Source organism: Tachypleus tridentatus, chromosome 13 (genome assembly GCF_004210375.1).
Source record: "Tachypleus tridentatus isolate NWPU-2018 chromosome 13, ASM421037v1, whole genome shotgun sequence".
NCBI lineage: Eukaryota > Metazoa > Arthropoda > Merostomata > Xiphosura > Limulidae > Tachypleus > Tachypleus tridentatus.
Genome location: NC_134837.1, coordinates 90,830,023 through 90,855,464, shown reverse-complemented (window position 1 = coordinate 90,855,464; position 25,442 = coordinate 90,830,023). Strand labels below are relative to the sequence as shown.

General features: G+C 30.9%; 1 long non-coding RNA gene and 1 pseudogene across 2 annotated transcripts in view; one reads left to right on the top strand and one right to left on the bottom strand.

Moving 5' to 3' along the window:
* The first annotated feature begins 2,223 nt into the window (after positions 1-2,223).
* LOC143239202 (uncharacterized) lies at positions 2,224-4,453 on the top strand. Its single transcript, XR_013021055.1, has 2 exons — positions 2,224-2,753; positions 4,037-4,453. It is a non-coding gene; the product is annotated as an uncharacterized LOC143239202 (long non-coding RNA).
* Positions 4,454-6,042: 1,589 nt separating this feature from the next.
* LOC143236217 (sialin-like) overlaps positions 6,043-25,442 on the bottom strand; it is a 30,968-nt pseudogene continuing 11,568 nt past the window's right edge. The window contains exons 5-8 of the transcript XR_013019511.1: positions 23,422-23,554; positions 19,745-19,900; positions 11,754-11,839; positions 6,043-6,740 (exon numbers count right to left, since the gene is read on the bottom strand). The product of XR_013019511.1 is annotated as a sialin-like (transcript). The remainder of the gene's footprint in view (positions 6,741-11,753; positions 11,840-19,744; positions 19,901-23,421; positions 23,555-25,442) is intronic.

Below are 25,442 nucleotides of genomic sequence, written 5' to 3'. Positions count from 1 at the left end.
TAATCAAGCACGTAGGCTAGTTTGATTATTGAAAAGAGAGAACAATAGTAATTTGTGTAATTTTGTTTTTCTCGAGTTTTACTAAGAGGAAAATTAAGAAAATTAAAAGACAGTTTACAGGTGAGAAGTAGGTAGTGAATTGAAAGATAACGTGCCTTAAGAAGATTGCGAGAAAACTAAAATGCAGGTCACGTTTACGGCAGCATCTGTAAGAGAAAAAGGAGGCTATCACTAATTAATAACAACCAGGAAAAATAGACCTGGGAAAATTATCTACTACAGCTTGCTGTTTGGGCAAGAAAACTTTTATAGAATGGAGTAGGTAATGAACATCTTACCCACAAGTGACACAGCGGTGTGTCAATGGACTCACACTGCTAGAAACCGGGTTTAAATACCCGTGGTGAGCAGAGCACAGATGACCACTTATGCAGCTTTGTGCTTAATTCAAAAACAAATAAACAAACAATGAAAATCTTGAAGAGGGAGAGACAGAAATTCAAGGGATTTGTTTAGGTTTCTCGTGTGGTGTTAGGTGTTAATTTATTTTAATATGTTTGTTGACTAGTTTCTGTTACAAAGTAGGAATTTTTTGTGTGTATATATGTGATCGATACACAAAATTTATAGTCGGTTTAAAATTAATAGTTATAATTATTAAAAAATTATTGGCAAAATCTCTCTGAAGATCTAAATTTATTTTTAAAAATTATGTTGGCCAACTTCGTGGCTAGAAATTGTTTGAAAGTGTTAGTCAAGTATTATTTTAAAACTCTTTGGGTTATAACATAGTGTGAACCGAAATGGAATTACAAAACACACGTGGAAAAGCTGTAAGTTTAAGGACTAACAACACTTAAATTTAGGGTTCGATTATTCGCGGTATACACAACCGATAGTCCTATGTGGCTTTGCTCTAACGTAAGCAAATAAACAAAAAGTCGAAACGAGCATTGGTTAGGAAAGAAAAGTTTTGTTGTCAGAGTAGTCACTGCACTTTTTTCTAATTAAAAAAGTATTCCCAGGACAGTACAGATAATTAGTTTTATATCATAATTTTTAATAAATTGAAATTTACAAATAATTTAAAGGATTGTTCATTAAAACACAAAATTGTAGTTTACCTAAGTTTATCCAATTTACCTTCTAAAAATGGATTTAACTGATTTTCACATAAATGCCTCCCAGTGGCACGGTGGTACGTCTGCGGATTCACACCGCTAGAAAATGGGTTTCGATACTCGTGGGGACGGCTAGCACACGAGTAACTTTGTGCGAAATTCACAAAACAAACAAACAAACAATACTTACTAATATAATTTAAATAAATGAGTTAGATGAATAAGAGAAAATGCAGTTACTGCGGGTAAGGCCTGAGATTCCACTAATAAACTACTGCAAGCAAGTTCGAAGCCTCTCATCAAACATTATTGCTTTTTCAGGCGAGGGAGCGTTATGAAGTTACGGTCAATCCCACTACTAAAGAATAGCCCAAGAAATGACGGTATACAGTATTAACTAGCTGCTTTACATTTAGTCTATCATTTATCAATTAGAGACGGCTGTAACAGAGTTCTATCATAGGACCAGTCCGCGTTTAATATACTCTATGTACGCGTTTCTTCAACTGCTTCTTTCTTCTATACTTCTTTCCATTCTATTTATTTACGTTCTACTGTACCAAGATTTAATATTGACTTGAGCTTTGAATTCTTCCCTATCTTTCAAGACTCAGAGCATGTGAAAAGTAACATGTGAAGTAATAACTGAACGATTTTGTTATGAGAAAATCATTGCTCTCTCTCTCCTCTATAACTTCAAAGACGACTCTAAGTTGTTTTCCATTTTACTAAATGAAATGCAATTTGTAACTCATTATTTCTTTAAGGTTCGAGATATTGAGCTAATATTTTCTTTCTTTATAAGCTCATTTTTTATCAAACTTATGGTAAAAGCAATCATTAGATCGTAAAAAGTTAAAATGTGCTACGTGTTTAAAATATGTCGTTTTATCCCATAGGAAACTGTCGTTTAAATGTTTTAAAAACAAAATTTGTTCATAAACCTCCTCTTCTTTCTTTGTTTTGTTGTGAACGATATGAGGTTATTTCTCAAGAGCACGACCGAACCTGAGGGGCAGGTGTTATAGCGCTCGACTCGTAATCGTATGTTCGAATAACAGTCACACCATATATGTTCGCCCTTTCCTGGGGGACTCTATAATGTGATGTTCAACCAACTATTCTCTGGTAAAAGAGTTGCCTAACATTTGACGTTGAGTGGTGATGACAAGCTGCCACCCCTCCAGTCCTACTTGCTATATTAACGCAGATAGCTTTCGTGTAGCTTTGCGTGACATTCAAACAATAAACCGCTATATCTGGGACGGCTAGCATAAATAGTCCTCGTATAGCTTTGCGCGAAAATCAAGAAAAACGGTTTTACTGAAGAAATAATTATTAACAATTTCAAAACGTCGGGATACAATCTTTCGAGTAGTGACACTGAATTAAAAATTAGTTTAGCTCTAGTTGACTCTTAACTCCCACTTCTTCATTTAAAACTAAACTACATAGTCCACTTGCAAGATATATTGCATCAATTGATTTTATGTGTTTGGGATAGTTACTGAAAAATCAATATACTGATGTGGGTTTGTAGGTTTGTAAAACATTACCACTTAGCATCTTCTATTTCTGGTGAAACTTAACAGCACATCAAAAAATGGATAACTCGTTCTTCGGTGTTTTACGGTAAGTGTAATTTTTTTATTTATTCAATTTAAAATCCCATCAGAAATATTAATATCCTAAATATTCTTTCATATCACAAAACAATCGTTTAGAAATATTTTTCCAATTTTTTTTAGAGGAAAATGCAAATTATCTTCAAAATAGTTAGGCAATATATTAAGTTATTCAACTTTAAACAAATCACATAATTATATTAACGTAACTTCGAGTGAATTTTGTACCAACTGATACACAAAAACTTAATGGAAAATGTGTTCCTCATAAGAAATCGAACAATTTTTTGCCAAAATTGAAACCTTTTAAAATAAAGCTTTTATTAATCATAGAATAAATTTGTTTTTTATATTGATCCAGAAAGGATTCTACTACTTTAAGTTCATAACAATTTTGAAACTTCGATAAATAACTACTATATGAGAAGAAACGAAACTATGTTTGTCTGGCAATTTTTTTCAACAAATTAGAAACCATTCATGGTAATATTCGGAATATGAGATAAAAAATATTTGAATAACATATCTAAAAGATCACTATGTTTCGTGATATTTCGTTTCTTCATACAATTGGTCTCCCGAAATACTGGTAAATTTTGTTTTCAGCATTAATTAATTAATCTTTCTTTGATATATAGATTTTTGGAAGCACATAAAAATGCCCAATTTCTGAATTACTCAGAATATTTTTTCCAGCTTAAATTCTTAAACAGAGCTCATTAATATTTCTTTAATGAAATTTATGCATTTCGATATATTGAAAACTTCCATTCTTTTGTAAACTCTTGTAACATTTAAGATTGGGGTGAGAGGGCAGAAGAAGTAAGAGTAGACGAGTGAGATCAAACGAAATTTTACTCCGATGAAAACTAGGACTAGGAATTAGAAAAGAGAAAAGAAAACAGCATTAAATTGTTAACTATTATGGAAATAATAAAACAGCATTAAATTGTTAACTATCATGGAAATAATAAAACAGCATTAAATTGTTAACTATCATGGAAATAATAAAACAGCATTAAATTGTTAACTATCATGGAAATAATAAAACAGCATTAAATTGTTAACTATTATGGAAATAATAAAACAGCATTAAATTGTTAACTATTATGGAAATAATAAAACGAGAAATTATAATTAAAGTATGTTTTCATCAAAAGAAATTTGATAATAGAATGGAAATTATAAGTTTAAAATAATATATTTGTGAGTATATTTCAATGCATTTAAATTTATTAATTATTGTATTTTACGTTTGTACATTTTGAAAAACGTATGTTAAATATGCAGGCTTTATCGAGCAGAGCCAAGTAATCACACAACAGCCGAGGTGGGAAGAAAGGATCCAGTGTGTACCTGATTCTTCTTGGCCGCTTGAAAAACAAACATAAAACTGTCGCAAGTCTCCATCTATCGATTATGTTAAAAACTACTTTAACTCCATTCACGATATTTTGTAGAATTAAAATGCAACTCTACAGTGTTTCTTGAGAGTTAGTTTGAAGTGAACGAACAGTATGTTTATATGGTGCAATAATTACTACACAGACCATTATCATCATACGATAAATTTATAGATACATTTTTTTCATTTATTTCTCATTAGAAAGTTGTATTCGAAGGTTTTTATTATAGATTATTCGTAAAACTGCATCCCGTGTCTCGAAACAAGCAAAAAAGAAATAAAGAAAAGATCGAAATAGACGAGTTCAAGGACTGTTGAGTTTTGTTAGATTTCTACAGATAGAAACGTGTATATGTTTTGGTTATATATATACACAAACACACATATGATTTCTTAAGTTATTTTCCATGCAAATCTAATATTTTCAGTACTCTGAAGTACTTCAGGTATTATATTGCATTGTTAACAAACAGTAGTATTTCTTTATATCTATGTGTATTGAAAATTCTGAAGGCACGTCAAAATTTACATCTTTACTGATATATCAGGAATATTTTGAACTAATAGGGTCACAAGTGCATTATTTTTGGTCAATAATATTAATGATCAACATTAAATTTCAAAATTTATGATCTTCACTGACTCCATAAAATCTTCAATATTTTAATAACCATTAGACCAGCAATCAGGTATCAAAAGAAAACATAACACATTTGCAATACAAAATATTTTCATGAAATTTAATGTCGGATAAACATTTGGAAAGATAAGGAGACTGTTCATTTCTATTGGAGTAATTATTACTTGCTTCACTGTTAAAAATGCTACGAAAATCAAAATTACTTAGTAAATACATAAAATTACAATGTTTACAATGAGGTTTTTGGTGGGGTGAAACGAGGCTGAAAATTATGATGCACTTGAATAGTCATTGTAATAATCTCCTTTCCTTATCGAATACATATGCATACTGAAGAGCATTCCTCAGTTTATGATAAGTAGTCACTGTTTGGTTATTATTTCTCACATATTTTGTTTTTCTTGTATTTCCTTTCACCTGTTCACATTTTTATCAGATAATTCAAAATGAAATTTGTTTTGTCATGATCTTAGAATTTCGCATATAACTGTATAACATATTTGTCGCAATGATACATTTCCATTTGACATTTAAGATAAATTAACTATCATAGACTCATTATTTGAACTACTTCTTCCAAGTCATAACCAACTGGTCTTCATTTCCAATCTAAAAAACAAAAATTTTGACTGCAAAAACTATAGTCCAGTCGTAGTAAAAAATAAATTATGAAATAGCTGAGACTTGTTGGCTCATACTGGGCTTTATGTGAATAATAAGAATATATTCTTTTTTATTTTGGTCTGTATTATAAATTTTATATTGGCTAGAGTTAAAATAACTACTGTAGAATGATATGTGATATTTAGTATATTCTTAGTTTTTTTTAGATCAAATGTTATTTTATATTTGTGAGATAACGCCTAAAGGTTGAAAAAATACGTTTCATGTTGCAGTACGAAAGTGTAAATTTGTAAACAACCAGCGAATGCTTTCCTTTCTGTTTACTGCTTTTAAATTAAATTAATGTCTTATCCTATACGTTCTCTTAAATATACAACTTAAGTTTAGACGAATTTGAACTTGAAATCTAATTACTTTTATCCAGTTTATGGAGAATTTTACTGGAATGACAATTTGTAAAAACGAGGGACATTAACTTTCTTAAGATCATTTCGTATACATTTATCATTGATAAAGCTAAGAAATTCACATACTTGTATCAATTCCAGGAAATATTTCAAAGGTAAATCCACTTTAATTCCCTTAATTTAGCTTAGCTACATTAACAATACATTTTTATATGGCCACAAACTAATAACAGGGTTAAAATATTTATGAAGACCTGAATCGAGAACATTTCACAATTTCAAACAAGAGTTACAGAATTATCACAGTTTATTGATAAAATATACCCGAATTCAAATTCTGGCTCTTAGCAACAGGTCTTGTAATAAAAACAAGATATAACGGTCTGTCCAGAAAATGGTGTAAAAAACATATTAAGGTTCATCACAAATCGCGGAAATCTTACACTAAATAAAATAATTCATAAGTTGAAGGTGCTGAAAACTGTTTTTACTGGTTTCTAACAAGAGTAAGTATTCGATTTCTTGAATTAGGCGAGGTCATGAAAAAATTGCGTACGTCTAATCTCATTTCATTCAGTCTACTGTAAACGACAGCTATTGACTTATATAATATTATATATCCTCGAGGATTTTCAATATACACAAGTTATTTGTTCTACCGTGTCATCTTTAATCAATAATGCATTAAAAAAAACAGATACTGTTAACTACTGCCAACCTATGAAACACTAAAAACTGGAATATCATCGAGATTTAGACAATTATCAACAATTATTCTTCAGTACTGTTAGTTTCTTCAGGAACCACTACAACCCAGGGTTGTAGCTCTGCCGATCCAAATGTAACGAATAAGATTGCTGCAGTGACATAAATTGCAGAAGTTGTGTAGAAAACAATGGACCACCGTTGAAGTGTTTCCTACAGGAAAACAAAGTCGTTTATACTTTTTTTAAAAATGGTGTAAACCTTTAATAATATAATATAAAAAAATGTTAAAATATCATTCAGTAAGATGAACTGAAACAAATGTTTTGAATGTAACCATCTGTAGCAGATTTCTTTACTAGCATTAAAATATAGCTTCAGGACATGCTTATCTTTTAGGAGGTTTTGTGAATGACGCTTCATGAACAAACACGCTATTAATAATTTCTTGTATTTGGATGAAAGGCGAAATATAATAAATAGATAAAAAACAATATTTCAGAAGAAAAATAGAATGTGTATTATTCTTGTATAAATATTTAATAAATAAGCAAAGAAAATTAAATTCTAATATTAAACAGTATAATTTAAAAGAAATCATTATATTCTACTTTCTCTCTAACGTTATACTTCTATGACATTCATAATTTTTCAGTATCTCGGATACTTGTTTATGTTGTTTATGAAAAAAGCTATATATAAGTATCCTTTTGTGCGGTTTTGTTAGAAACTTCTCAAACAAAAAACATTTTACCCTTTCGTGATGATCTTTTTCTACAGTTAACATTTGTTTTTTTAATTTATGGATACGTTTGTTCATATCATGATTTTTCAGTATGTTGGCTACTTGTTTGTTAAATATTTGCAGTGAAAGCTATGGCCTGACACTCAGCATGAACCTGCGTAAGTCTGCAATCACTCACTCACGTATGCTAGATAAAAATTGTGGTTATTTAAGAGTATTCATAAGACTGAACACTTACGATGTATAAAACAAAAGAATAAGGTAAAAACTATTAATTACGTTTGGTATATTTTAAGGTTAAATTTCAAGTTCTTTGATATTTTACTAATAATAGTTTCTTGGGGTAAACTTAAATTACGTACAAGTATATTAGAAGAAAGTTATAGAAAATAAAAGAAGTTCAATAGATAAAAGATGAAAATTTAAGAGAGGAGTTACAAGAAAGAGATGTCATAATTAAAGCACAATTAAGAAAAATTAATCTGACTGAAAAGAAAGAAGCGACAAACCTATTAGAGAGGTACAGAGAGATTACAACAAATGCGTAGAAGTACGGAAACATCTATAAAGAACGGAACGATATAACTGTAAGAACAATGACAGAATATACATTTTTAAAACCACACCTCTTTTTTTGCAACTACGCAACAATTTCAACTTAAAACACTATTTAATATTAAATATCAAATATAAGAACCTATTTAATCTACTCACATTATCGTTACTACTCTGTCATTTGCGACATTCAACAGCATAGTCCAATCAGGAAAACATAAGAGTATGATAGAAAAGTACTATAAAAGGCATATGAGGCTCTGTTCGAAATAATTTGCAAAATGAACAGATGGAACGCTGAAAGAAAAGCTATTCATTTTGAAGTCCATTTAAAATGACCATCTTTAAAGACATTATGTATCCTTTCACGTGAAGGCTGTTTCAACTATCAAGGCATTTGCCTTTTCCAACCGTTTTGTAATGATACACCAGAAGACGTTATTCAAAACAAATTTCCAAACAGGGTATGATGTAATCAAACGATCTTTTACAAAATATGGGTAGATTTGTAAAGGCTTGCCTAGTTTATCTTATCTGACTGTTCTATCTGAAATGATGGATTAGTTGGTACGTAATTGATTTATAGATGCTATGATAGATGAAAATATGAAAATTAGATTTAAGCAAAGTAAGTGTACTTTTTTGAAGAATCTTCAACAGCTGGTGACAGTGAAACCTAAATCAATAAAAGGCACAGAAAAACAAATAAAGTCACTATCTATAAGTTACGAGAGCATCGGACCAAGTAGCATTGAAATGTTATTTCTTTCTAATGATAGTTCAACCAGAAATACTAAACAGATTAATTAGACAAGTAGTTACACAGAATGGAACATCTAACCCTTCATACAATAGATGTTTTATGGGCAACTCATAAATAAACATTGCCAGCAACTGTCGTCAAACCCACGTATAGTTTAAAAGCTCCTCTCAAAGGAGTTTGAAAAAGGGGAACTCTTCTAAACATGAGAACCGTGATCATGAAAAACAAATACAAACTTCGATAAATCAACAGATGTTGTTAAGCCAAATAGACAATATTTTAAGATTGAGTTTTCGAGCCTAGTCATGTTAATGAAATAGCAAAGAACTAATCAGATCTAGGAATAACTTCATCAAAACAGCAAGTGATGACAAAGGAGAAGAGTTAATTCAATCTCATACCATAGACTTGGGAAGAGAAAATTACCAAAAGATTTGGTGAATGAACAATTAAAAGTACTGTTTCATTTCTACATTAGGATTTTTCAAAGGAAGGGGGGAAGTGTTGTAAGCTAAATGTTCATTGTTATAATTTAATTATTTGATAGAATGAGTTACTAATCATGATGATGACGCTAGATTTAAGAAGTTCATAAAACTAGTCGGTAGAGTACCTAGAATGTTCCTGATAACGTATCGATATAAAAATTTGCTGTAATTTCGAAAAATGAGAATACATTATAAGTACGAGTATTCAGTTTCATTGAGAATTCGGTGAAGTATTTAGTGAGTAATTCGTTTTTGTGCCAGTCTATTAGTACAGTGTAAGACACATTATTCAATGAGAGATGTCATGCCTCTTTTGCCATTAAATTAGTTGGTGAGCTAGTAATTTTTTATCAATATATTAGCTTTGTGAAGAAACTTTGTGATTTATGCATACATCTTGTAATTTATACTGAACGTCGTATTTGAAGCTAGGCCTACATTTGTTTAGGGATCTAGGTTAAAAGTAGTTGTAAACTTAGGCTTAAAAATTAAATAGACTGTATTAGACATTTATTCAAGAAATAAATTTATTTGTTACTGTTATGTGAGATGGAGTTATAATTCTTTTTTGCCATATACCTCCAAAGAACTTACAAAATGAAAGAGTAACCTTATAGACTTGGTGTCAAAAGTGGAATTATTTTGGCAAAAATATAACAGAACTTTGACTAAAACTTAAGATGACGACCTGATCACGGAATGAGATTGACCCACTTCTAGAAACGAAAAAAAAGAAGAAAAAGAGAAGAAGGAAATTACAAAGAGATAAAAGACACAGAAAAACTGAAGAAAATTGTTGAACATAAAACTTCATGCATCCTAATTAAAGATGTATTTTGATATTAAAATATTAGATATTTTCTCCTATATTACTAACATCGAAATAAACTGTAAAAATATAAAAAAACACAAAATTAAATTTATTTCATTATCGTGCTTTGTTTACATTGTGGTATTTTCAATTTATTTAACTTTTGTCCATGTACCTTCTTTTACCACAACTAACTCTAGTTATATGTATTTTCGAAAATCTGAATAATTCAACCAGAGAGACGATAACATGTCCTAGAAAGTTAAGTCTTTGTGACATATAATCACTATTTAAAGAACAAATACCTAAAATAGTTTAACAGTTTATGTTAATCATACATGAAGGAAGAAATTTGTAACAAGTTAACACACAGCCAACTACAAACATAAAGTATGCTCTCTCTTCTGCCCCATTCACATCTTCTTGATTATTCATACAATCCCAATTTACCAATAAAGCTCTTCCATCAGCAACAAATTATTATATAGTTATCCAAATGGAGAGAAACCTTCAATACTCTTGTTACCTAAGCAGAAACGTCACATTTGGTCCTTCCAGCGTGTTATGAAAGGTATGAACGGTATCACAAGAAGTGTTAGGACCACAATATACAATACAAGATGATCATGACAACTTATTTCTGAGCCATTATTATGACTAAATGACCTTTTTGATGCATTGTAGATAGCCTGGGATAGAGAAGCATGCTATATAGTTAATGAGTTTCTAATTGACATCCCCAGTCTGAAAGCCAAACTTGTTCCTGCTAATTCCATAATTAAGCGTAAAATTAGCAGACAAATAAAGTCACGATCACACAACGTGAGTTAGTGTAGGACCACATCACACGCATAACACCATGAGTATTGAAACACGACACTAACAGAACATTAAACATTCACTTGATCTTCACTTTTCAGCCGTAACAGAGTATAACGATATTCCAGAATACAGGTCGAAAATGTTGTAAACAGCAGAGGTACCCAAGTGATGAAACATATAATTTGAACCATTAGAAGTAAGAACAGCGTATTAATGTAACTATATTCAATAATGAGTTAATTTTAATTTTCCTATATATAACTAGTTCGCTTGGACAAAGTTATTATTAATGGAAACACATTATTAGAAGTTGAGTAATGAACAATACAAAATCAGTTAGTCATATTTCGCAGTAAATCAATTTAAAGTTCAAAACAAGTAATTACGCTAGTTGTCGGCTTCTCATCAAGTTAGATCTGTACACCGATGTCTTTCTTTCCAGTAAGAGCACAAAAACAGGGTTCTAAAATTTAAAAAAAATGATCACTGTGTCCTTAAAGGTTGAGAGCTCATTTTTAACAGTGGGAAATGATTATTACTCTCTCTAGAAATTCATGTTGGCACAGGAAAAATGTGGTTTGTGTATATATATCATTTGCTGCAATTATTGGTTGGAAATAAACGAAAAATAGAATAATAATGACCACTTAATATAATTTTTTATTGCTTTTATTTTATTTAGTTACCCAAAATTCAGTTTCAAATCAGAAAGAGAAAATGACCAAAGAAAAACCTTAGCTGGTTACAAATTATTTGGTTTATGTGATTATATATAAGTCACATTATTCGACACGTGCTTCCCTTTGAATCAGGTTAGTTAATTTTTACAAGAATAGTGTTACAGATCCCATGTTGTCCTTGATAATGCATCTTTAATTGTGTTCTTGGAACTATATCATTCATGGTCATTAATACTACTTATTAATATGTTAAGATTTCCAAACAGTCTTTTATCTACCTTTAAATTTCCACGCAGTGAAAGTTCTGACACTGCGTAAGCTGGTTAAATTAAAGAAAAAAACTGAAAATTGTTCTGACTTACATTGTTTTCTATCAAACTTCCAACAAAAGCTGGAGCAATGAATCCGGTTATCTGAGCAAAACCGTTGGATAACCCCATCAATGTTCCTGCAAAACAAAAGTTATAATCACAAACACTCCATTACTCCGTTACTCCAAATATATCATTCTATTTTCAAAAACAAAAATTGCTCTCTGGAAATATAAAAATATCCTCGTGAGTTTTGTTTTAAATGGATTATTTAAATTTCATTCCTTTAAGCTCAATTGAATTATCCGTGTTACTTATTAGTTGCCCTGGAACACTTACTCCTAATTTGCGGCTTCGAATCTCCGTCGTCCTATCCGTTATAGAGTTGTTACAACGTAAAGGTCATTGCTACTATTCGTTGGTACAAGGATAGTTCAAGAGTTTGAAGTGGGTAGAGTTGACTAGTTTCTTTCCCTCTGGTCTATCACTGCTAAATTGTGGACGACTAGTGCAGATAATACTCGAGTAGGTTTGAACAAAATTCAAGACAAACCAATTCAGGTGAGAGTTTTGTCAATACACATATGTGAATAGTGGTTGTCAAACACAAAGTTACTGAATGGATTATCTGTGCTGTTTCCAACCACGGGTAGCAAAACACGATTTTTTAACGTTATAAGCCCCAGACCTGTGGCTGAACCACTCTTAACAGAAGTTAAACTCGTAAAAAAGTGTAAACTAGAAAATTAAATTGTATAAAAACAATTTGGAGGACGATATTTAGCATTTTGGGAAGACTAAATTAAAGCTTTTTATAACTTTGAATTTCGATGTCATCATAACAGCACATAAACATAACACAAGTAATAAATTGTGAAGATTCTACTGAGTAAACCAGTAAAAAATAATAAGCACATTTGTACTGTAAATATATGTTAATATCTACATAACGACGATTGTAACACTAGAAGTAGGTCATAATCGTGTTATACACGATTACTTTTGAATAATATTCGTATGTTTTAAATCACAACACAATAAATGCAAGAACATTTGCAAGTAGGCCTCACAGATGGCGATAGATTGAAGAATGTTATTAATATCTGGTTAACAATGAAAAATACTACGTTAATTGTTCTCTGTTTAAAGGTAATTTAATACAAAATATATTTTTAATTTTATGTGAATTATTTATAAACTCTATTAACATACCATTAGCTGTTTTCTGTCCTTTAACGACAATTTCTCTACGTTTCCTTTTAACATTGTTTACAGATAAGATTTTCAAGACATACGAGGGTCCTTTAAACTGATGTTTTGGCTTGATAAATATTGTGCCGTTTATTTGCCGTTTCATTTATTTAACAATGATCACAATGATTCCACATAGCTTCATAAGTTGTTTCATTTTTGTGCCTTTCGCAAGTGTTTTCAATAATATTGTTGACTTTTAATTATGGTTTGTGTATAACTACAACAACAACAAACAAACAAAAAAACTGATGTTGATGCTCTCTTTCCATTTGTCTTTTCCACAGCAACTTTTTGAATAATGTTTTTATTTTGTGGCTGTTTGGGGCTTTTAATACCAAATAACTTCTCAAATTTAGTTTAAAAAAATTGTTTCTAAGGGTTTCTCGAGGCTAACCTTTCTCTTGATTTAATATTTTATACAATCTTTCTAATTCATAATTTAAGTGGTTTGGATGTGGGGATGGATAGTGCATCAATACATTCAGTAAGTTCTATTCGAGGTAAATGGTTGTTTGTTCACATATTTGATAGTAGTTTGAGCAGTACCCTGATATTTAAAGTTGTCCAGTTTTTCTAAAAACAATAACAAAACTACCAAATGATCATGTATTATTATTTAACAAGTATTTTATACCTCCTAGTGTGAAATACTCCTTAGTAACATTTTTAGTGTGATCATTATCTTGCTTTTGTAAGAGGTTTTTTTTTTGCTGAGCAAATTATTTTACGTTTTATAGGTTTGGTTTGAATATCGAGCAAAGCTACACGAGGGCTATTTGCGCTAGCCATCCCTCCTAATTTAGCAGTGTAAGACCAGAGGGAAGGCAGCTAGTCATCACTACCCAATGCCAACTCTTGGGCTACTATTTTACCAACGAATAGTGGGATTGACTGTAACATTATAACGCTCCTACGGCTAAAAGGGCAAGCATGTTTGGTGTGACGGGGATTCGAACTCCGGAACCCTCTGATTAGGAGTCGAATGCCTTAATCAACTGGCCATGCTGGGCTTTTACTTCTTTTCTTAGAATTTATACAAGTTAGGTTAACCAATTTCAATAACAGACACAAGTCTGCAGTAACTGGTAATACAACAATTATACATACTTCCTAGCTCCTCTAGTACGAATGACACTTTTTCGTTTCTCTATTATTCAGTGAAATATAAACTCAATTTTTCATGAAACTGAACTAACTTACTAACCGATTGACAATAAAAGACAAATTGACAAGCATTCTCGATATAGCGATAACCGATGAGGCTATTTTTCCTTAAATCGCTTTCTGTATGGCTTAAATAGCTAGCTAAGTTTTCAAGAGTATTCTACAAATTAATCCACATCCATTGCATGAGCCCAATGCTTCCTCTTGCTAATGAATAAAAATGCCGAAACCAAATAACAAGCAAAACATAGCCTGCAGTACTATTTTATAATGTTTAAAAGCTAACGCAATGAACATGGCTAATTGAGATTACAATTTATTGTAACATTCTGCACTAAAATATCTTAAACAAACAAAGTTGTAAAATTGACTTACAGTTCTATCTTAGCATCAAAAACAGGTAGTCTGTTCGTATATTACAATGCTTATCTAAACCTAATAAAGAGCTGAAATTTTTTAGTTTAAACTTATGAAGCTAAGGTGATAAATTTTGTTACATTATTGAACGATAATGTTATTCAGTAACTTTTAGAAAGCACTAAATAATTTCTCTGAGCTCTTCTAAATGTTTACCTAAAATTCGCATTCTGGATAAAATTTAAACATTTAGTTTTACATTCTAAAATTAGAATAATTTGTATTAAAATGTTAAATCAAATTACGACAGTGGCTATTACGCCATCTAATTTATTTGCTAAAATTCCATTTCCATATTCACACATATCAGCCAAACGTTTAAATACCCACTTAATGTTCATATTCAGTAATAGGACAACATTTCTTGCATTTATTGCAGAACATTTGACATACTGATAGTGTAAGTATTTTTACATACGACTGAAAATTGCTAAGTTGCTTGGAGAATTAAAATGATCACATTATACATTTCATAAATTGATAAGGAAGCAAGTCAGACAAATATATTTTTCTCACCTTCATCTATAACATTGGACTTCCAATATGGCTTATCACCTTGCCAAGCCTCAAATCTTGCCTTTACTAACAACGTCGTTAAAAAATAGCTTGTCAGACTTGAAACTGTTTTTTTTCAGTAACCTGGGCTGAGTTTTATTACAATTTACTTTATTATGGTATTCTGGTTCACTTTGAGGGTCCATTTATTTTCATGTGTAAAATAACTTTTAATGAATTCTTTTAACGCAGTTTTGTAATCTTTTTCTTCCATTTTTGTAATAATGTCATTATGGTACTTATGTTATTTTTACATATTATTTCTGACTCATTTGAGATTTTAATTTGAAAAGTAATGTGTAATGAATTGACTTTGATGTGTAGGAAAATTTACATAAAAAGTGGTGTAATAGATAAAATATAATAATATCATGTTAACAGAACCATTAAACATCAATATATGTTCTACTAGGACGGAAAACTGTTTTCCCAGTATTAAGAAAATGAAATAATACAATTATTATGATAAGAGTAAAGTATCGGAAGCATCCAATGGTACCTTAAGTTCTCAAAAAATAAGATACAGTTCAGTTACCATGGTTAGTAGCATATTCAATCACCATAGAAGTGAAAGGTATTATTTTTTATTATAAAATATTCTTGGAAGAAAATAAGAAGAACATTAACAGTCAAAGATTAAGATATTATTATTTCATTAATTATAAAAATGATCATAATATAGAATGCGAATCATCACAATGAAAGGATACCCATCGTCACAACTTCATTGGTACAACCAACTCAGAGATGATGACTTGGAGCTATGACAGTAGTTTTGTATTTCGTTAATGGGAACAGCAAATTGTGTACTCATGTACTTCGTCTTTCACACGTTTACCTTTATATAGATATTAGATTTAATAATACGTTGTTAAATAGTTTTAAAAATTCACTCGAGGATAGATTATGGGTATTCGTCCTAATTTTCTTGATACCTAACATTTACACATTTCAGTAAAGAACATTGTATCAGAGTACTTTACTTGGTATGAAAACGTTTTATTCAGAGAGCAGTCTTTTAAAAACCCACCAAGCGCCATTGAAGCTTAAATTTGCCAGTTGATTCAACTCCCATTTTTTTTGTAATTACTATTTTTCATGTAGTTTTCACTATCACTATTTTCATGTTGTTTTCGCTATTACTATTTTCATGTAGTTTTCACTATTACTTGCTCTTGGGGATGAAACAAAATATATAAATCTACTCTTTTAAAGTTTGGCTCCGACCAAAAACTGTTGAAATTGTTCATATTATCCTACAGACATTTCCACATATCAGTCGTATATAAACACAAACCATCTTGATTGTTTTATTCGCATTAAGATGTCTTATTGATGATGTGGATATGAAAATGTTTATCTCTGTTTTTCTCTAGTTGCCGAGCTTAAATGTTTATCTCTACATCATAGATGTTTGATAGTTGTTAGATACCATTTGAAAGATATTTTTGTGACTGAGTCTTAAGCTATTGTAAATAATAAGTGTTATGATAGACTCTGGGCACATTTCTTGCAGCTGTTTCGATGACCATTTTTTCAGTATGTCATTTTCGAGGCTGACCCTATTGATTTAGATGGTTTTATTATGCTCATAATATTTACAGTAAACTATTAGCATTTCTGTGGATCAAAAAATGTCAGTAAATGAGAAGTAGTTCTTATTTTTGGATATGCAATTTAGTCGGATTCAGATATTTCAAGATTACTGATCAGGTGAGCTTTAACCTGTAAAGATAACGGATCACAACTAGTACAATCCCTAACCAAAACTTCTTACATTGAATTATTTTTTCCTTCTGAGATTAAACGTGTTCTAACCTAAACTATTTAGTTTGTTTTCCATCCTCCATTTATTTGCGATAAGAAACTTGTACGAAATGCTTATTAACCTTTTAAGTGGACCTTCAAGAAATAGACAAACGAAGAATACTGTTGAAATAAACACGTTTCTGAGACATGTGAAGATGTTCTCGTTGTATTTTTCCAACGCAACTTTTATTGTCTCTCTAAAAGCTTCAGCAATTAATGAGTTACGAGAATTAGCTCAGTGATAGTATATTAATATAGATACACTGAACTTCTGATTTTATATACATTTCTTGATATTTATCATTTTCATAGTAATTTAGACTTGTAGAAATAAAGTTTCATCTTTAGATATATTATATTTTATTCCTCCTCAGCAAGAAAACGGATAGGAAATTGTCACTACTGTCTGCGGACTTACAACGATAGAAATCAGGTTTTGATACCTGTAGTAAAAAGAGCACATGTACTTGAATAGATTTGTGTTTAACTGCATACAACAACGTTAACTGCATCATTTCATATTTTTCACTCCTTGAAAAATTTCGTTACTAGATATGGCTGGAAAATGGTAGTTTTATTAGTCGTTCTTTTCATAAAGCTATGCTACACCATTCTGTGTGTATGCTTTTAACATGGATTGGTTTCTTAATGGGAGTTTTATCAAAATAGAGAGTTTTTACTTAATTTCAGCTCAAGTTAATTAGTATTGTCCAGCTGCTTCAGATTTTATGATTGAGTTTTTAATCTGAACTCTTTTTTTTGTCTTTTGCTGCAAAGAGTTTCTGAGATTCTTTTTCTGAACTTCTCATATGCAATGTTTGGCTACACAGCTCCTTAGTTCCGGTTGTGGTTATAGTGACGTTGCGTAAAAGGAATCTTGATGAAAAACGTCTGCATGGTATGTTTAACATGATTCCTAATTTCCTGTGGAACGTATTCGTTTGGTAACAGTATCATGTCCACTATCTACAAAGTTTGAAAAAATTACCTTTTGGTGATTTTTCCTTATAACTTTTCCATTATAGATAAACGTTAATCATGGTCTATATAAACTTTTTTGAACGATTTCGGCATTAGAACAAGTTTCCTGAATTCTATTTCATCAAATCTAATTGAATCAATTTCCACAGGAAATCGAAAAGCTTTTTACACAGTATTTATTTTACTTTATCTCAATGGGACGAACACATCTTCGTCCTACATACTTTGTAAACTAGTGAAATTCTAGGAAATACATTATCTTTTGGGTACTTCTAAAAAAGACAAATATAATGAAGTTTCCATGTCTTTAGAAAATTGCGGTTATTCCGTATGGTAAGCGTGCACTCTGATTGGACAATACTGTTTTTGACAACCCATTTACTTTTTTAGGTTCATATATTTTATAAGAATGTTTTAACTGTGTGTCAAACTTTGTAGCGTTTTGTCAAACATACTTCTAACATTAATTGTTAAATAACAATCTTTCACTGACTTCTTAAGTGTAATAGAAAATTCACAGATATATTTTGAAACGAAACACACACGGCATTAACAATACCAACAGCTGGATGGCCATGATATGGTAATGTACAAGTCAATATTGTAAATTCACTCACTTATGTATTTTCTATGGCAGTGGTTATGAACCTAAATCTTGATAACGATGTCTCAGTTATAATCTTTTTGGTAACTATCAAAACAATAAGTTCATTACTAACTTTGCAATTTTTAAATGAAAACTCTTGAAAAGTCTTTGAACTACTTCAAATAAAACTTAAATAAAATTTATCCAACATTTGTAGAGTCGTAGTTTTAACTTAATATTTCATAATAATTTTTATACAGAAATGATAAGTATTAAAAAGGCTAACATTTTCGGAGGAATACAACATGTTTCTGCTATAAAGTTGCAGGATGATCAGTTTATACAGCAGAAAAATTGAAAGCTGTCTACATGATCGTTTGGGACCTACTACAAGAAAGTAATTTTCTACCAAATCCCACATAAGGTGATTCATATACAAATGATTAGTTTACAGAGCCTTCAAACTGTGATTTTCTTGCTGAAAATTTTAGAAAAAACAAAAATTCCAAAACTGTCTATAGCTCTGATTCGAATATCTTTAAATTGTATTTTTGTACCAGGTTCTGTTTATATATATCAAAATACGAAAACATGATTACCAAAAAACCCTAGACGTTTAACTTTCTTAATTTTAAACTTATTAGTATTTAAAACACCTTTTTGATAATTTTAGCTTAGCTAAAATTCTATTCAAATGTGATAAAACAGGACATGGAAAATGCCATTTTTGTAGTTATCAAGTTACGAACGTAAATTTTAGTAAATAAACAAATAAATATCCTGGAAACATTAAAAGTGCAGAAATGATGAACATGGAAAATCTTTTATACATGAAGATTTCTGGATGCTGTGGCAATTATCACTTTGGAAAATTAGGTACGGTAGGTTATTACGAGTTAGATAAGTTAATAAGAAATTCATGATTGAAAAGCTGGCTAGATACATTTTTACATATTTAGGAACTTTATGGCGTTAGAATACTAAGAATGTTGTTTAAAAATAAAATATTCAGAAACTTTTAAAGCTGTTGTATATAAAGGGAGTTGAAGTTGAATATTAAACTTTAAATATTTGTTTAAAAATATGTATATTAAAATATTAAACAATATCTTTTTTTCGCGTGATGTCAATCTCATACAATTCGCACGTTTACATCAAGGTACTTCTTCAAACCATTTTACAGTTGGTATTGAATTTTTACAAAATATTCTAAACTTTTAACCGGTTTTTAGAATATAAACAATAAAAAAATTTCAGGAACTATTACAAACTATACCTGCAAAGTCAGGAGACAAATCGATGTGGGTCACTAAGAATCCAGCATATGAAAATCCACTGAAACCCATGGCTAGCGTGAAGAGAGCAGCATTTAAGGTGTTATTGCAGCCTGCATAAACTACGCCAGTCAAACATAAGGCTGGTCCTAAAGAACCTAGTGGTTTCAAAAAGAAGTTCTTACTTTACAAACATGATTTTTTTAAAAAAGAGAGCTTGATTTGATTTTGGTTTGTTTTGATTTTCGCGCAAAGCTACACGAGGGCTATCTGTGGTAACCGTTCCTAATTTAGCAGTGTAAGACTAGAGGGAAGGCAGCTAGTCATCAACACCCCCTCAACTCTTGGGCTACTCTTTTACCAACGAATAGTAGGACTGACCGTCACATTATAATCCCCCCACAGAAGAAAGAGTGAGGATGTTTGGTGTAACAGGGATTTGAACCCGCAACCCTCAGATTACGAGTCTAGTGCCTTAACCGCCGGGCCATTTACAGAAAGATAGAGCTCATTATTTGCCAAATGTTGTTAAGTCAGAGGGTAATGGATTAATGTTAAATTCATTTAATAATCTATGTAGCTTATTAGTCGTAATAAACCAAAAAGAAATTTTAAGAACCAGTAACATATATAGCTACCCATATAAAAAAAATGTATAAGTAATATTTCCGAAAAGCAAACCTCATAGATTTATTGAGGTAAAAATATTTCAAGCACATGAAATGTTACTCAGGAATATTGCTAATACTTCTGTGAGAAAGGGATGTTCCAACAAACTGAAATTATATTTAAAATCATTTAGATTATCGTGAAAAAACAGTCTCGTTTTCTTGCTTTGTATAGGCCTCCTTGTGGCACAGCGGTATGTCTGCGGACTTACAACTCTAGAAACCAGGTTTCGATGTACGTGATGAGCAGAGTACCGATAGCCCATTGTGTAACTTAGTGTTTAATTATGAACAACAACTTATTTGGTTTTACTTTTCGCAATCTGATATAAAATAATTTGCACAAATATTTAAATAGCACTGCTCTATTTAATAATTATTATTATAAAATATACATCACTGTATATTAGTTAGAGTCTCCTGTGCTAAAAACTAATGGTGCAAATGTATCAACATATGTTAATCTAAAAACCATATTTAGTTAAATACTTTCTAAATAATCTGTTTGTTTTAGATAGATATTAGGTGTTAAAATGTTAGAATTGGCCATACGAATATGTGTGAAAACTAAAAAATGCAACATATATATATGTTTTAATAGTGTAACTACTATATTTACTTCCAATATCAAAAAGTATTCCACACATTTGTTGACTCTATTGTAGGTGTTAATCAGTTTTTCTTAAACTTTAATGTTATTATCTGCTTTTGTACAAATATAGTTGTTATCTTTTATAGTTTGTGACTCCAACATCAAAGTTTTGCCCTCTAGAACGAAATATGACTTCAAAAGACACTTTTTTTCTGGTGAAGCAGAACCCGGCATAACATGTTTATATAAAGATTTCTGTCCGCGAGGAAGTTCTGCAAAAACTAAAATATACAAAAATGTAGTTATAAAAATAATTAAAATACAAAGTGAAATTTTGTATCGCAAGTCAGTCTGAAAAACTATCTGATCTTTCAAGGTTGGAAGTTAAGCACTTAAAGCTTACTTCACTCAAGAGACAAACGCGTATCTAGTGGTTGCCATGCAGCACAACTTAATAAATCACTGGTTTTCCACAGTACGACGTAGACTGTATTGCTAAAATGGTGATAGAAAGAATTTATTTCCGAAAGGTGATAAAAATAAGAGGCTTGAGTTTGTAAAAATCCACAAGAAATGGACAAAATGTATGTGGAAAAAGAGTACTTTGGTCTATTGTTGTAAACTGAGGTATTTGACACCAATAAACAGCATTTCATTCATAGCATTAGTGATGAGAACTTAAACAATAATTGTCTGTTAACATTAGTTAACTGAGCACGGTGGAGATAGTATCCAAACATCTATTTAACCACATCTAAAGTTAGTGATCTATCTCTGCCATAATGATGAATTTCTGGATTCTATCCGATATAAACAAATACTCATTCACTGTTATGTTTCCTCTGAGCGTCGTTTGGTGGAAGAAATTTCATTTTCTATTATGATAACAATCCTAAACAACTGCAGTAAAATAGTATCTCAATAAAAAGAAGCCGATAATGAAAGAAAGAACAATGGACAGTATTTAAAGAAAAATGGAATTAATTTCTCTAAGAAAACTTGAAGAAAGCATTTGTCATCAGCTTTGAAAGTTATTAGGTTGTAATAAAAATAATGGCGGATTTAAAATTTTAACTTTAATAAGAAATAAAAAATTAAAGAGCAACTTTATTAATTAAAATAGGAAACTGTAAATCTATACCCTTTTGCAATTGAGAAACAAATCTATTTATGCCATATCGATAAAACTCTGAAGGCTTAGAACTGAAAAATTCTTTAAAACCATTTTCCATTGCTGCTTTGTTGTTGAATCTTGTGTCCTATAAAAAGTTGTCCAAGTGCTTTAAAAAAGGGTAGTCGGTAAGCAACAGGTCTGGCAAGCTATGAAAATGAGGCAATATTTCGTAGCTCAATTCGTTGAGCTTCTGAAGCATCATTTGAGCAGAGTGTGGCTTAGCATCATGTATGAGTTGTGCTCTTCGATTGACTAATTTTAGCACTTTTTTCATGAATTTTTCTATGCATGTCTGCTAATTGTTGACAATAATCCTTCACAGTGATATTCTGGCCTTGGTTGAGCAAGCTATAATGAATAATAACGACCGCAGACCACCATACAGTGATCATAATCTTCTATTGGTGCAGCTTCGGCTTTTGGAAGATCGACTTCATTTAACTTAAAGGATCTACATTTCGTGGCAGGTAATTTCTGTTGTGCAAAATCAGCATAAAACAGTTAAAAACGGCGAGTTTTCTGATTTTCACTAATTTTGTGTGGAACCCACATGTCGAGCTCTTTTACTTTTACAAGTCGCTCGAAATTATCAGAAATTGTGGAAATGCTAACACCCAATTTATGTGCCATTTTTTCGAAGAGTTTGGCGTGGGTTTCTTTACACTAACGCTCTCAGTTGATCGCTTTTAAGTGCAGAATGCTGCCCTCTGCTTTTCTTATCCTTAAGACTCACATCTCCATTACGAAACTTTTGGAATCGATACTGTACTGTACATTCGATTGTGGTTCTTTCACCCCCTGCTTTGTTGATATTGAGAAGTATTTACGATGCATTATGCCCAAGTTTGAATTCATGAAAAAAATATAAATGATATGCAACTTTTATTTCTTCACTAACTAAAAAGGTCTGAAATTCTGGAAGTAAAAGCGCTAGTGAATAGAAGAAAGCTTTAGATTTTCAATGGCATATATGAAGTCGTGATTATTTTTCGAACAACACGATATTTCAGCTAAGAATAATATTAAAGAAACAAAATCAGGATGTCTTGAATTTAAAATACATAAGAATTACTGTGTCATTCCTAATTTATGTATCGTACTGCATACGAAATACTTTTGAGTTGTAATTAGGTGATAAGTTAAACTATATTTCATTGTGAAGTATTCTTTCAAGATTACATTGAAATTACACGTGCTGTGTAATAATGTAAGGTAGTAGTTATTAAAACATTTTCTTGCACTTACCTATAATGTTGAAGACCTTTCTAGTGCTACTAATTCCGATGTATCCTTTCCCTCTGATTAAATCCGCTAGACATCCAGCTATCCAACCAAATGCTCCCCGAAAAAAGTACGGTAGAGCAGATAACAAACCATTCTATAGTTGTAAAAGTAAATAAAACTGTTTCCTAAATAACAGTAAATGTATAAAACGTATGACATCCGAAACTGTATTTTCTTTATCTTTCAAAATAAATGGACATATCAAATAAACATATTAGTTTTTGTACCATTGTAGTGTTAATTGAAGCAGAATGTAAAGCCAGATACTGAGAGAACTGTCAACTTATTTGAATTTCTTAAATAGATATATTGAAATATTATATGAATCGGTCTTTTAAGTTATTGCGATGAGAAATAACTCAACGTATTTGTAAAACAGTGCTGTGAACTAAGGGACTTTCTTTAGAACTTTAACTTGAATAGTGAATAATATCTACAAGTACCATATATAATGTAACATTTATTGTAAACATAGCATAATGGCTCTACTGTGCCAAGTAAAATGTAATAAATTTCCCGAAATCTCTTGAGTTTTTCTTCCAAAAGAAGTGGAACTTCTTTCGCTTTTATGCATTTTTAATAAGAATATAAACAATGAGAACAATTTGTAACAATAAAATATTTATATTTTAAAGAAGCATGCACCTTTGAAGATTATTTATACGGAGGTTGTATAGTACTTGTAACATAATATTTTATAGCAATAAGTAATACTCATATTATATTTTACTACATAACCAGACTATTTTTCGCATAAACAATTATAAATCTATCCAAACATTATATAATATAAGTTCCTTTCTGTTTTGAAATCAAAGTGAAGAATATTTTTTCATGTATGTTGGAAGTTCTGTTAATAATATACTGAAGCCCCAGTCTTGCCCAAAATGAGTGGCAATCAGCATCCAGACCGGAACTGATGTCAGCATGTTCCTCCACGGTATTGAAATATTCTGCTACCAAAATACTGAGTGCACTTTCAATTTCATAATACAACTGAATAGAAACTGCATTTAACATTGATAGATATTTTAAGCTATAACCCTTTCGTGACTTGAAAAAGCGAAAACATTTGTATTCTGATATACTTTAGTGAAACTATTTGCAAGTATTCTCAATTTTAAATTCGTGTTGAATTGATTATTTACTAATAGTCTTCTTAACCTGAGCTTAAAACTCCTTAATCAGAATTTAAGTATTTACAAACTTGCACTGGCAGTTGTAGACGGTCACTTTTTGGATATTTCTTGGAATTGGTTGACACTGGAGATTTTATGTGAGTTCATATGAATGCTTTCAGTGCCAGTTTATTCTCTGTCTATTAGATAGAAAGAGTTGCAGTAAGAAGCTTTGTAAGATACTTGAAGTTTGTATTATATTCGAAGTGAGCAAGATCGATATCATTCTTTGTATCTCAGTACGGCTGCTGTGGGTGTTAACACGTTTACAGAGAACAACGTTTCGTTCTTCTTAGGTCATCTTCAGGTCAACAAAGAGAGACTATGCAATTGACCGTTGCCGAGCACATATCTGAGGGACGAGAATGTAAACGGTTAGGAATTGTAGGGGGCGTTGCAGCTAGATGTTAGATTATTAATTAGTATAGGTATAAAGGTGTTCCTTTATATTTGTTTTGTTGTATAAGTAGGGCTTCATTGATTTTGCGTTTGTTTATATTTGTATTCCTACTTAGTATCTGGGTGTTTTATATGGTTATATTGTGTTTACTTGATTTTCAGTGTTCGTAAACGTTTGAAGATTTGTTTTTCTTTTTTAAATCTAGTTTCCGTTTTTCTGCTAGTTTCTCCAATGTAGAAGATGTAGCAGTTATTGCATTGCATTTTACAAATTATGTTTGTGTTGTGTTTGTCAGTGTAGTTTTTACATAATGTGGACTTTAGTTTTGTACCTGGTTTTTGAATAAATTTGGTGTTTAATGGAATGTTGTGTTTTGTTGTAAGTGTTTCCAAATGTTTGTTATT